Source organism: Marmota marmota, unplaced genomic scaffold, assembly GCF_001458135.2.
Source record: "Marmota marmota marmota unplaced genomic scaffold, marMar, whole genome shotgun sequence".
In the NCBI taxonomy this organism is placed as follows: Eukaryota; Metazoa; Chordata; class Mammalia; order Rodentia; family Sciuridae; genus Marmota; species Marmota marmota.
Window position 1 is genome coordinate 147,340 of NW_026005734.1, and position 13,815 is coordinate 161,154.

Here is a 13,815-nt window from a genome sequence, read left to right on the forward strand (position 1 = left end):
AGCATCAACTCTCAGAGCCCAGGCTCTTTTTAGCTAGGCACTGTCTTGAGTAATGAGCCATTGTCTAAATTCATACTGCAAAATCCAAGCAGATTCCCATGTCTGGGAACCAAAGACGTTCTACCATACTAGAATAAGCCATTTCAGCCACACAAACACATTTAACACAGCAGAGTAACTATGACCCCAGCTCAGAAATCTGCTTTTGGTCCTACATTGAGGGAGACAGTTGTTACAGCAAAGAGGGGAACAGAGGTTGATACCTTCAATACCAGGAGCCCAGTGCACTTGGGGACCATGGGCATGTCCATCCACATGTGAACTTCTGTCAATGCCAGGATGCAACACAGGTACCCATGAAGAGCCTGCTGCCCCTGTCCCCATCCTAAATTGGTGTGAGTGTTGCTGACATGGCTGGGTATGAACCCAAATCCGCCTTCCTCTGCCACCACATTGTGTACATTGGTGAAGAGGCTGGGAGCAAACACAGCCATTCCTGCCAGTCAGTACCTCATCTTATGTTCCTGAACCATGTCCTAGAACATGGTTGTGGTGTGACTAGAAGCTTAGTCTATGGTTCCCACTACCACTCCCTCTGCCCCAAGGATACCATGCCTGGGAATGAATTGCTGAAGGCAAGCATGATAGAGGGAATGATATGTGTCTCAAAACCCTCTCTCTCTACACAGGGTCTTGGCCTGAAGCAATGACTGTTTGAAGGGCGGGTACTTCAGGTCCCAATCTGGTGTTGCTGGTACCAATATAAGAGGCCCTAGCCAACAACCGATGTCACCTTAACAGTACCTGTGCTAACTTCTGCTTGCTGTGTAGCTATCCTGGTCCTCTATATGTGTGATTGATTCCTATATGGGTAGAATTAAAGGGAAAACATTTACAGATTCAGTTTTTTTTTTAATTTTTTATTGTTGGTTGTTCAAAACATTACAAATTTCTTGATATATCATATTTCACACTTTGCTTCAATGTGGGTTATGAACTCCCATTTTTACCCCGTATACAGATTGCAGAATCACATCAGTTACACATCCATTGATTTACATATTGCCATACTAGTGTCTGTTGTGTTCTGCTGCCTTTCCCTATCCTCTACTATCCCCCTCCCCTCCCCTCCCCTCCCCTCTTCTCTCTCTGCCCCCTCTACTGACATTCATTTCTCCCCCTTGTATTATTTTTCCCTTTCCCCTCACTTCCTCTTGTATGTACTTTTGTATAACCCTGAGGGTCTCCTTCCATTTCCATGCAGTTTCCCTTCTCTCTCCCTTTCCCTCCCACCTCTCATCCATGTTTAATGTTAATCTTCTTCTCCTGCTCTTCATCCCTACTCTGTTCTTGGTTACTCTCCTTATATCAAAGAAGACATTTGGCATTTGGAAAACCTTTTTAACCACAGTTTTTTAGGTAGGTGTCAGGCCAGGTGGGATCAGGTTTCCCACAAGGAGGCTAACAGTCAAAAAATGGGCAGAAATAAAAGGAAGGTGAGAGACAAGAATTTAACAAGCAGTGAGTGTGACTGAGTCCAAAGGTGGTGGGTCACCAGTCCCTGTCTTGTCTCACTAGGGAAAAAGTTGGGGGGAAAAAGTTACAAGCAAACTGAAATGGTGGTTAACCTAAACAAACAACACGGGAACAAACCATAGCAAACAACAAATAGGACAAGACAAAAACACAAGAAAGTCACTCTCCTCCACATAATCCCAGCCTCCAGACCCTCCTCAGGATCCACTTATGGGAGCTCTGGTGGGTCTGGACCAAGGCCTCCTCAGGCTCAAGGTCACTTTATACAACTTTGGGCTTTACAATCAAGCACCTGAAACACTTAGAAAGATTTACAATCAAGTGCTGATACACCCCCAGAGGAGCCCCTGACACACTTCAAAACATTTACTATCAGGCACTTGGAACCTCTGAGGCTTTACAATTAAGATAGAGCAAATGAAGGACCTCCCAACACATGCACTTCCATTGAAACCAGAATTAAGCAGTCAGTGTAGACAGGTAAATCGAGTCAGATCAGATCTAGGAGGCCAATTTTGAGTGAGTCTGGGAAGTTGGAGACTGTCCCCCGGAGGGATCTTATGTAGAACCTGCCCCTGCTCCAACCTGTTGCCAGGGTAACCTGTCCCAGGAATTGCCCCTCCCTCCAGGGAGCTGTAGGGTTGTTAAAGTGTCCTTGTCTCCTCCACCTGCCCTTCCCCCTTCAGCCCACCTGGTTCCCACCTTTGGTCCTCCCACCCAGCACTCCTGGGCCTAGTCATGTCCACAGGAAGGAGAAAGATAAGGGGGAAAGGCAGGAGAACAGAGGAATCCTAGGACATATAAAAGTGCAGAACACCTCGCTTCTCGGGATACCAGGACACCAGCTAGGGCCCCTTCTCCCTCGCGGGAGAAGGCTAGGTCACCCCTTTCTAAACAAACCCTGCTTCACATGCTGGCCTCCCTGTGCTTCTCTAACATTCAAACTTCAACCTGAGGGGAGCAGGACTCCTCACCGATAACCTGCAGTATCACTATCCTCCTTCAAAGCCTCTGGATTTACAGATGTGCATCACACCAGAGCTTTCAAAGGAAGACTCAAATCAGTCACCACAAAATGTCCAGCACTTCACAGAGAGCTCCAGAACTAGATGTTGGTCACCTCTTGTTGCTTCAGAGGATCCAGGATTCCCATGTGTCCCAGAGCCACAGCCTTGACTCCAGGGATCATCTCACTGGGGCCTTCAAAATGTTCAAGTCAGATTGCAATAAATCTCCATGTTGATCTTAAAGCAGGAGATGGAACATCTATTCATCAGTTGGAAGTTCAGATCCACCAGCTGGTGGGCCAAGGGGTAGGCTTCAAGTCTACACCCTTCAACCCCATCCTGGGGTTTGAGTACACCTTTTATAGTCCAAAACCACATTAAAGCATAAGGGGTTGCTGCTGTAATTCAAAACCATAAATAAACACCATGAGATCTAAAATCATAGGCAGAAAAGAGAGTGGGCCAACACGTCCGCAGTTGGGCACGAGATAAAGATTGGTTACCAATGTCTACACACTCAATCTCTGACAGGGCACATTGTCCAAGAAAAACAGCAACCAAAGGAAGAACACTGTTACATTGTATAAGACTTGCCACTGTGTGTTGCCAAACATACTAAGCAACTGTTGATGGGGACAGAGGTGGGGCTTTCCTGGGAGAAGCATGTGTTACATGATGTGGGGTCTCAGGGCAAAGTGGAGTCTGTTTGGTCATTGCCCATATAGCCTGGCCATAACAATACAATGTGCAATTTTTTTTTTGTATTTTAGTGTTTTAGGGAACAAAAATCATATTTCCAGACTTTTGCCACACAAACTGCTTGCCCCACGTCACCCCCTGTCACCCAGAATCAGCCAGAGCAGTCTCCCATTTCCCCTTACAGCAGTCAGGGTTCCATTTTCAGAGGGGGACTGATGTCAGGTGAGAGTGGCAACAGGTCCTTCAGTGTAGGTGATGAGTGACTGGGTCAGAAAGATGGGGGCTGACTCTGCAGGAGATAAAATGCTAACACCTCCAGGACACCTCCCCCCAAGCTGCTGCCAAGGTTCCCTGCCTCCAGGGACCAGCTCCTCCCTGCTGGGATTGTTAGTGAGTAGCCCTGGGGCTCCCTTCCTGCTGCACCCCTGGGGAGCTCCTTTCCCACCCTGGATCCCTCCACCTTTTGTGTCACAGGGTCAGGTTGGGAGGAGGAGGGGGTGAGAACAAAGGAAATCTAAACTCTATATAAGGGGCAGGACCCCCACTCCCTCAGGCACCAACTTGGACCCCTCCTCTGCACAGGACCCTCTGACCCTCTCTCTCTGTTCTATCTTTTAAATAAAACGTTTTGCTCTTGCAAAACAGTGTATACTGCATCTGCATCCACAGGGCATTTTCTGAGTGCTTCAGTTTCCACAATGATCTACTTCCTGTGTCCTCTGCCTCATTGAAACCTCAGGACTGGCTCAGGGGGATCACTCAGCAGTTTCCTGAGCCCTAGTGGATACTGGGGTCACCTTCCCTAAACATGACCTCCTTCATCTGCAGAGAGTCTGTATTAGAGTTTAAGCCTGCTATTCTGAGTATAATATTTGAATGTATTTATGTAAATTAGATTTCAGGAATTTGTAGGTTGAAAAGGTTTTTTTTTTTATTTCATATCCAATTAATTTTATCTAAACAAATTACTTATTGCACTTTTAAGTTCCAAATATAAACATAAATATAAAACACATAGGCTCATATATAATTCAATAAATATATGTTCTTTAAAATTTTCAAATAAATACTGAAAGGATATCAACAGTTTTAAATTTCTCAACATTTGGGATTAAAGAAAGAAGCTGCTAGTAGATAGACTACTCATAAATATTTTGCCAGTAAACACAGTTTAATTTAGTATAAATTTTAAGCAAATTTCCATAGTAAATAGGTAGATGATAGTTGCAAACTTCCTAAAATCTCACAACAAACAAAAGTGCATGATTTAATAATTAGAAATCAATGAGAATTTTTTTAATTTTTTATAAAAAGAATTTTTAAAAATATGAGCACATTAGTTGATATGTAAATGATATTCTTTACATTCAGGTAATTATGATGACTTAGCAAAAGAAACTGAAGATAAAATAAATGTGGTGAGATATTTTTAAAGCTTTAGCTTCTCAGAGTTGCATAATCATTATATACAAATTCAAGCTGAGATGAACCTGCTGTGGTTCTTGTCAATTAGTTGCTCAGCTACCTTGTCTCAGGGGTAGGGGGTAGTGGGGGGGTGTGGGTGGGGGGTAGAGATGTGGAATCAACACAAAGACTCCAGGAGCTGTTGACAGAACTGGCTGGAGACCCACCTCATGTCGTCTTCCAGTACCTCATTATAGGGTTTAAATGGGGCGTGCCCATCAATCATACACAAGCAAGATATTATCCATAAGCCAATCATCTTATGCCTAATGTAACCACACTATGAGGATATTCTAAATATTGCTATCATCAGGAAGGGTCTTTGTCCCTAAAGCAGGGGGTTTCTATGTTAAGTGTTCCATGTTGAAGCTCCTAGTGATAGATCCAACCTGATTTTCTCACCACAAAGCCAGGAAAAGCTAATTTCGGCTTTATTATAAATTACTGCAAATTTTGAGCCTACTTGGAATGCATGCCCATGCCTTGAGCTCACCCATGCCTGGTACTCTGACCAGACAGCAGCCCTCTCTGAAACTTTAGTGATGCCTCCTAAATCTTGGCCTTCCCTGGCCAGATAACGACCCTCTCTGAGGCTCTAATGACCTTCATAAATTCTGATGCCGGGGCCAGCAAAAATTGTTATGCTCATCAAAGTTTTGTTATCTGTAACCCCCCTTTGTGTAACTTTCTGGGCTATAAAGCTGTGCTGCAAGAAAGCTGCAGGGCTGTCTTGTTCCTGTGGTTTTGGGTGGGAGAGGCAGCCCGGCTTGTTGAAATAATAAGCTTGCTTTAATTTGATTTTAATTGGAGTCAGTGGTCTTTTCTTGTGTCCTGGTCTAACACTAGCTATCAGTTTCCTGGCCTGGCATCTTGGCAATGCTAAACACAAAGCTAAGGATGTGGTTTCACTGATGGCTCACTAGAGCACAGCATCCCATCCTGCAGGCCTTCCTATCAGGCCTGAATGAGTGCAGATTATTCAAGCACTCCGAGCTGCTCATAGCTGCTAGCTGCTGGCTGTAAATGGAAAGTTATTCCAACATAAACCAATTGGTTACTTACACGGGCAAATAATGGATTTCACAAATTTTTCCTTGGACTAGGCTACAGATTAGTTCACAGCCATACATGGAATAATAGTCCATTTCATTTGTTTTTATTTTATGCCATGTTGATCTCATCAGTAGTTTAGTGGATTCAATTACCCCAATTTGTCCTATGCACTATTAAATATGAACCCCAGGCATACAGTGCTTCTCTATCTCGAAACCTAAAGCCATGGAAATAATGAAAAATGCCTTCTTCAGCTATCTTCAATGGCAGAATGAGCAATTATATGTTATATTTTTCTTTCACATATAATAATATCTCATCAGCCACATCATTAAGAATGTCAGCATCTCTCTCCATCAGACACATATCTGGTGATTTTAGATGAATTTTCATAGTTACACTAAACCTAGCTCTACTGAGGCCAGAGGACAGCACCCTGACACAGGGGTGCCAGATGCCAGGTGCCATGGTGGATCCCAGGCTGTGCACACCCAGCTGTCCATCACCTGTCCCTCCTTGGTGTGGGGAGCCCACCAGATGCTCTGCCCCAGTCACTGTGAAGCACAGCCTGGCTGTGGGCCACAGCTGCCCTGTGATCTGCAGAGCCCCAGGACAAGGCCCTCTCTACATGTGGCCCTCACCACCCACCCTCACCCTCAGCCTCCCTGCACCTTCCCATCTCCAGGGGCCACTGTCCTCTCTCTTTCCAGGACCTGATGCAATAGCTTCCCCACATGAGTGATGGTGTGGTGATGGTCTCCCTCTGCCTTACAGCTAGGTCCATGTGCTCCTGGCCATGCCAGGAGGGACAGGATGCCATTCTTTTGTGCTAAATTGCAATCTTCCTGTATAGAATGCATATTTTCTACAAGTGCATTAAGGGCCAATATGTGATTAAGAATAAGGCTCAACAGCCTTGGGAGAGGAGTAAGGAAACATCTTGTGGACTGTACATCCCAACAGCTGTGTGCACTGGGCAGAGGTCCTGTCCAGCATCACTCCCTACTACTCTAGGTCGCTCCTGAGGCTGAGGGTTCACAAGGAGAGAGCTGTGCTGCAGCAGGTTCTGGAGACCAGGGTACAAACACCCAGGTGCTGCTTCTGACCAGGGCTCCTGAGGCTGCAGCACCACATGGCAGGAGGCAGGAGGCAAAAAGAGGCAGATGGGGCTGGACACCTGAGTGGTGCTGGGGTCCCACTGGGGCTCAGGGTGCCAGGAAGGCTCTACCAGCCCTAGGGAGTCTCCCATTGAAGTGCCATTGATCCACACCTGGGGCATCACCAGTAAACCCCATCATCTGCTAGATTCCTAATTACCTGCATTGACAAAGATGTCATCAAATTTCAAAAGGACACAGTTCAACTGTGGTCTCCATGATACACATCAATAGTTAAAAGGAACTAAAGGCTCCTGGTAATGGGAAGGTTCTCTCCTGGGTCTGAGAGAGCAGGAGACCACAGTTCTGTGACCTCAGTGACCAGCTGTGCTGCTGCTCCTCCCACAGTGACCTCTGTGACATGCCAGGGCATCTCCACCATGACCATGAAGGACACACAGGGCTGCCTCCACCAGGTGACCTTCCTGCTCCTGTGACTGCCTGAACTGAAGGAGACCCATTGCACATCTGTGGTCAAACAAAGCCACCTTGGAGCTGACCCACCAGTGACAGGGACTCACTTGATTAACCCTCTTCAAGCCCAGGACCTTAAGAGGTGGACCTGTCCTCTCCTGGTTGACACACTATGACCCATGGCTTCTCCTGCACTAGCTCTGCCCCCAGAACCACAGGCCAAGGAACCCAATGTCTGATCACACTTGAGATCCTGCCCAGGTGATCAGAGACCAAGGCATCTGGCTGACCCTGAGGGACAGCAGCAGTGACTCTGGAAAGAGCAGCCTGGGTTCCACTTGCTCTGCCCCAGTCAGTCATACCCAGAGGCAGAGAGGCCCAGAGACCAGGGAAGGCAGGACAGGAGCTTCACAGGTGGGCTGGGGAGGGCTGCACAGTGTCCATGCACTTTGTTCCAGGATGAAGGAGAAGCCCAAATCCAGGTGCACTGCAGGGATGCTCCTGGCATCTGGGATGCTGTAGCTGCTGCAGACAGTGGGGACCTGCTGCCTGGGGACATAGCACTTGGGTCTGCAGAGCAGAGGGGAGAGGTGGACAAGCTGAGCCCTCCACATCTGTGGTCCCAGCTGAAGGACTTTCCTCATCTGCACCATCACAGACTGAGGCTGAGAGGACGAGGGACCAGGGACCTGTGCTCCACCCTGCACTCACTGCTGCCCTGGTGGGGACGATGGAACCGCTGTGCTCACACCCTTATGTATCAGTACAGCTGCTTCAAGTCAGCCAAAGGTGCAGAGGGGAGTGGGAAGCCAGAGGCAGACCCAGTGAGCTGACAGTGGCCCAGAATTCTGAAGATGGACTGTCATCCACCAGGACCTTCATGGTCCTTAGATGGACACTGAGTGCTGCAAACCCACACCCTGTTCTTCATCCAAGAAGGGGCTCCAGAGACCCCACAAGCCCTGTCCGGTACTGTCCATGAGCTGCTTCATGGAGCAGAGGAATTGAAGGGAGAATCACATGCCTAGACACTGGGATATTCCTGTCACTTACATCTTCCTAGACAGCGTGAACAACATGCTTAATACTATGACTTAATCTCTCATGAATAAAATGCCACCAACCATCTCGAACATGTTCAACTTTGCTCTGAGCATAGATGTCTCTAAGGCCTCCAACCAGAGCAGCTATATAGCAGGAGGACATGCAAATAGGGCCTCCCTCTGCTCATGAAAACCAGCCCACCTGACCCTGCAGCTCTGCACAGGAGCCCAGCCCTGGACTCCCAGCTCAGCCCACTCAGGGATCAGGACTGAACACAGCTGCTCACCATGGAGAGTGTGCTCAGCTGGGTTTTCCTGGTGGCTGTTTTCAAAGGTGATGAATGGAGAACCAGAGATCCTGAGTGTGTGAGTGGACAGGAGTGAGAGGAAGAGTGGATGAGTGACACAGTCCTGACCAGGCTGCCTCTGTGTTTGCAGGTGTGCAGTGTGAGGTGCAGCTGGTGGAGTCTGGGGGAGGCCTGGTGCAGCCTGGGGGTTCCCTGTGACTCTCCTGTGCAGCCTCTGGATTCACCTTCAGTAGCTACTGGATGAGCTGGGTCTGGCAGCCCCCAAGGAAGGTGCTAAAGTGGATTGCAGTTATATGGTATGATGCAAGTCAGAAATACTATGCTGACTCTGTGAAGGGCTGATTCACTATCTGCAGAGACAACTCCAAGAACATGCTGTACATACAAATGAGCAGTCTGAGAGCTGAGGACATGGCCACCTATTACTGTGACAAAGGCACAGTGAGGGGTTCTGAGTGTGAGCCCAGACACAAACCTGCAGGGCACCCGGAGCAGCAGGGGGCACTCAGGACACAGGGAGCTCAGGGTCAACTAGGGTGCAGGTGCAGGGGGAGGTTCAGAGCTGGTTTCCTGCATCTGGATTCCTCTCCCAGGCAGCCACCTGGACTTGTTGTCTTTAATAAACATTGTTTTCTCTCAAATATGAATCCTGGTTTTTGAGATGTATTTTTCCTTGTTAATATTAGTGCATAAGTTATCCTTATTATTGCTTTTCCATTAACCTAGTGATAGACATCCATTGAGTATCAAAGCAGATCCTCCCTGTGGTCACTGTGTCATGTGCAGGACTGAGGTCCAGTCCCGGCTCCACTATGAAGGTGACTCTCAGAACATGACAGTTGAGTCAGGTCCCACCTTGGGCCTCTCTGCAGCATGGACGTCCTGGTGTGGAACAGGTGGCCCCACTGGCTGAGGCCTCTGTCCACTCACTGACCTCCCAGGGCCTGTTCAGGCTGTGACCTTTGTGCAGCTGAGGCAGAGCAGAGCAGTGGTTAGAGTCTTCTCCACACTCACTGCTCTCTCAATGCCTGTGAGCTCCCGTCCTCTCCAGGTTGTGAAAAGGTGGTGGGTGTGGTGAAGGACTTCTCAGATATGAAGCATCTGGACGTTTCTCTCCTGTGGACTCTGCTGCTGGCTGAAGGTCAGTGCTGGCTGAGGGGTTTCCCACATCACTGCACTCACAGGCCTCTCTCCATGGAGCCTGTGGTGCTGAGCAGGTGTGGGATTTGCTGAAACCCTCCCCACATTCACTGCATGGGAAAGGCTGGTCTCCAGGGTGAACATTTAAGTGTGCAATGTGATTGGCATTTCTGCTGCAGACTTTCCACATTCACTACTCCTGGGTGTCCTGTCCAGTGGGCTCTATCTGGAGTGTGAAAGGCTGGACTGATGGTGAGCAGCTGCCCACATGCTCTCCATTCCTGGTGCCTTTACCTGTGAGAGGCCCCTGCACTCAGTGCTCCCTGGAGGCTGCCCTCTGGTGAGTCCCCTGGTCCCTGAACACACTTGAGCTGCTGAACGTCCTTCCCACCTCCCTGCTCTCCAGGCCTCTCCCACAGGTGGTTCTGCAGCTGCTCAAGGCTGCGACCCCATCCTCCTCTTTTAAGTGTTGCTCCCCAGGGCACAGCATGGGGTGCTGAGGGTTCCCACTTAGCTCTCCTCCTGTGGGTACCTCTGTCCAGATGGAGCCTCCACCCCTCTGCTCTGTGCCAACAGCCCTTCACCATCCACAGGGGCTTCTGCAGCCTCAGGAGCCTAGGCCAGGTCCTGCCCCACAGCTGATGACCTCAGACTCTCTCCCTGCTGGTGCTGTCATGGCAGCCACCACAGACATCTGGTCTCTGTGTGAGCATGAAGTCCTGCTAAGTGCTGCCCTCCTGCCCTGCCCACCTCAGCAGAGCCAGCTCTCCCCTGGCCACTCTTAGAAGAGTCTAAAATCCCTGATTTCCACCCTACCCCTGACTGACCAGATGGGGACATTAAGTAACTCCTGTTGTGTTAAGTGCTCTGGGAGAGAGGGAGAGAGACTGGGAGGGAGAAAGGTAGGAGGTGACCCCAGGCCCAGAGTCCCTGTGGTGCAGCTGTGCAGGCACAGACACAGGCAGGTCTCAGACATCCTCTGAGAACTTGAGAATCTCAGGAATCCCAGGGGTGTGAGCAGCTTCACCTCGAGGAGTTTATTTCTTTAATTGCTTTAATTTTTTAAATACATGACAGTGGAATGCATCACTATTCTTATTACACACATAGAACACAATTTTTCCTATCTCTGGTTGTGTATAATATATGCTCAACCAATTCATGTCTTCATACATATACTTTGTATAATGATGTCCATCACATTCCTCCATCATAGCTAATCCCCTGCCCCCTCCCTTCCCCTCCCACCTCTCTGCCCTATCTAGAGTTTATCTGTTCCTCCCATGCTCCCTCTCCCTACCCTACTATGAGTCACTCACCTCACACCAGAGAAAACATTCACCATTTGTTTTTTGGGGATTGGCTAACTTCACTTAGCATTATACTCTTCAACTGCATCCATTTACCTGCAAATGCCATGATTTCTTTTCTCTTTTATTGCTGAGTAATATTCCATTGTGTATATATGCCACATTTTTTAATCCATTCATCCACTGAAGGGTATTTAGGCTGGTTCCACAGGTTAGCTATTGTGAATTGTGCTGCTATAAACATTGATGTGTCTGTGTCCCTGTAGTATGCTGTTTTTAAGTCCTTCGGATATATACCAAGGAGAGGGATAGCGAGGTAAAATGGAGGTTCCATTCCAAGATTTTCAAGGAATCTCCATACTTCTTTCCATATTGGCTGCACCAATTTGCAGTCCCACCAGCAATGTATGAGTGTGATTTTTCCCCACATCCTGTCATGAGGGGGTTTAAGCAGGAGTGCTGCAGACTACAGTGACCCCACTGACCTTGAGGAACAAGGATATAAGCTGTCTCTTGAACATGCTGTCCCCAGCACCAACAAGAGCCCCACAAGCACACAACACCACCCATCTAGAACCTTCCTGTGGATGACAGAGAATAGCAAAGTCCCTCAGGAGGCCACCCCCTGTATCATCCCTCTGCATGGCTGGGCACTCCTGCAGGGAACACCCCCTCTGTGTGGTGCTGCCACCCCTGACCACTGGGCCTCCCCATTGCTGGATGGCTGGCAGGAGGAGGACCAGCAGGAAGCAGGAAGGAGCCCCCAGTTCCCCCCACCCCAGCCCCCAGTGCCTCTGAGCAGCAGGAGACAAACACCTCTCTAGGAAGGATGGGGTCCTGCCATGTGCTCCCCAATTTATCCTCGTCTTCAGTCTCAGGCTGAAAGCCCAGCCCTGACTGAGCAGCCCTGTCTCCTCCTCATGGGGCCTTCATTGTAGCATTGAGGTCCTGACACTGCTCCTCGGCCTGGTGACAGCACCCTGTGTGAATGCCCAGGGATTTCAGGAGCAGGGTGTGGGCATGCAGTTCTGGTGTGACTGACTGAAAGTGAGGCTGCTCTTCCCCTCATGTCCCCACCCAGGTGTAGGTCCAGGAGTTGGGGCCAGGCCTGGTGAAGCCCCTGCCCACCCTGACCCTCACCTGTGCTGACTCTGATTCTCTCTACCCAGCCATGGTGTGAGCTGGACCCACCAGGCTTCAGGGAGGGGCCTGGAGTGGGTTAGAAGGATGGATGGTGGTGGAACAGATCCCATTCCACACGTGGTCCTGAGTCCTTGCTGGTCCTCAGTGCTCCTTGATGGAGTTGAGCACATGCTGTCCTTTCCCCCAGGTGTCCTTGGCCTACTGCAGCTGCAGGGGTTGGCACCTGCCTGGTAGATAGTCAGATTCACCAGGGACACTTCCAATAGCCAGGTTTCATTAGCACTCAACAGGGTGAAATCTGAGGATATGGCTGTGTATTCCAGTGGGGGACACCCAGTGAGGGAACTCAGTGTGAGCCCAGTCACTCACCTGCCTGCAGGGGACGCTGAGGACCAGCAGGGGGAGCTGAGGACCAGCAGTGGGATCAGGACCACCAGGGCCCCTTAGGGTCAGGAGGGAGCTCAGGCTCAGCACATAGAGTGAGGACCAGCAGAGACACTTAGGATCAGCAGGGGAAGCTCAGGACCACCAGCTTCACATCTCAGCCCCAGGAGAAGATAGAGAAGTGTCCTGGGTGGGATTGTTTTATGTATTGTAGTTTCCCTATAAAACTCAGCAATTCTTCCAGCATTCTGTCTTAATTTTTTCACAATTATATTTTCAGTAAATAATATTCTGTTTTCCTAGTCTAGATTCAAATTCTTGTGATGCTTATCATATTTCTGAATATTGACCTTAAGTCCTGAGCTTTGATGACTATCCCAATAAGGCTGAGGAATTTAAATATTGTGTGACTCCTTCCCTTTATTTGCTGTACTCACAGTGAAGGAGCCACTTATCTGTGTTTGTAGTGAAAGGAGGGGAAGGCAGGGGATGTGGGGATAAAGATAGTAGAATGAAACACACATTATTACCTTATGTTTGTATGTGACTGTATGACCAATGTGATTCTACAATATGTATACTCAGAAAAGTGAGAAATTATATTCCATTTATGTATGATACATCAAAGTATATAAGTGTATTCTACTGTCATGTATAACTAATTAAAACAAATAAAAAAACTAAAAAAAGAAATGTACCATCAGAATTCTTTTTTTTTAATTTCTTTCAAATGTTTTTATTTTTATTTTTTTTATTGGTTGTTCAAAACATTATAAAGCTATTGACATATCATATTTCATACATTAGATTCAAGTTGGTTATGAACTCCCAATTTTACCCCAAATACAGATTGCAGAATCACATCGGTTACACATCCACATTTTTACATAATGCCCTATTAGTAACTGTTGTATTCTGCTACCTTTCCTATCCTCTACTATCCCCCCTCCCTCCCCTCCCATCTTCTCTCTCTACCCCATCCATTGTAATTCATTTCTCTCCTTGTTTATTTTCCCATTCCCCTCACAACCTCTTATATGTAATTTTGTATAACAATGAGGGACTCCCTCCATTACCATGCAATTTCCCTTTTCTCTCCCTTTCCATCCCACCTCATGTATCTGTTTAATGTTAATCTTTTCTTCCTGCTCTTCCTC

At 48.1% G+C, this 13,815-nt stretch overlaps 1 pseudogene; it reads left to right on the forward strand.

The window, feature by feature from the left end:
• Positions 1-8,548: 8,548 nt before the first annotated feature.
• LOC125614676 lies at positions 8,549-10,287 on the forward strand (annotated as a pseudogene).
• The last annotated feature ends 3,528 nt before the right edge of the window (positions 10,288-13,815 follow it).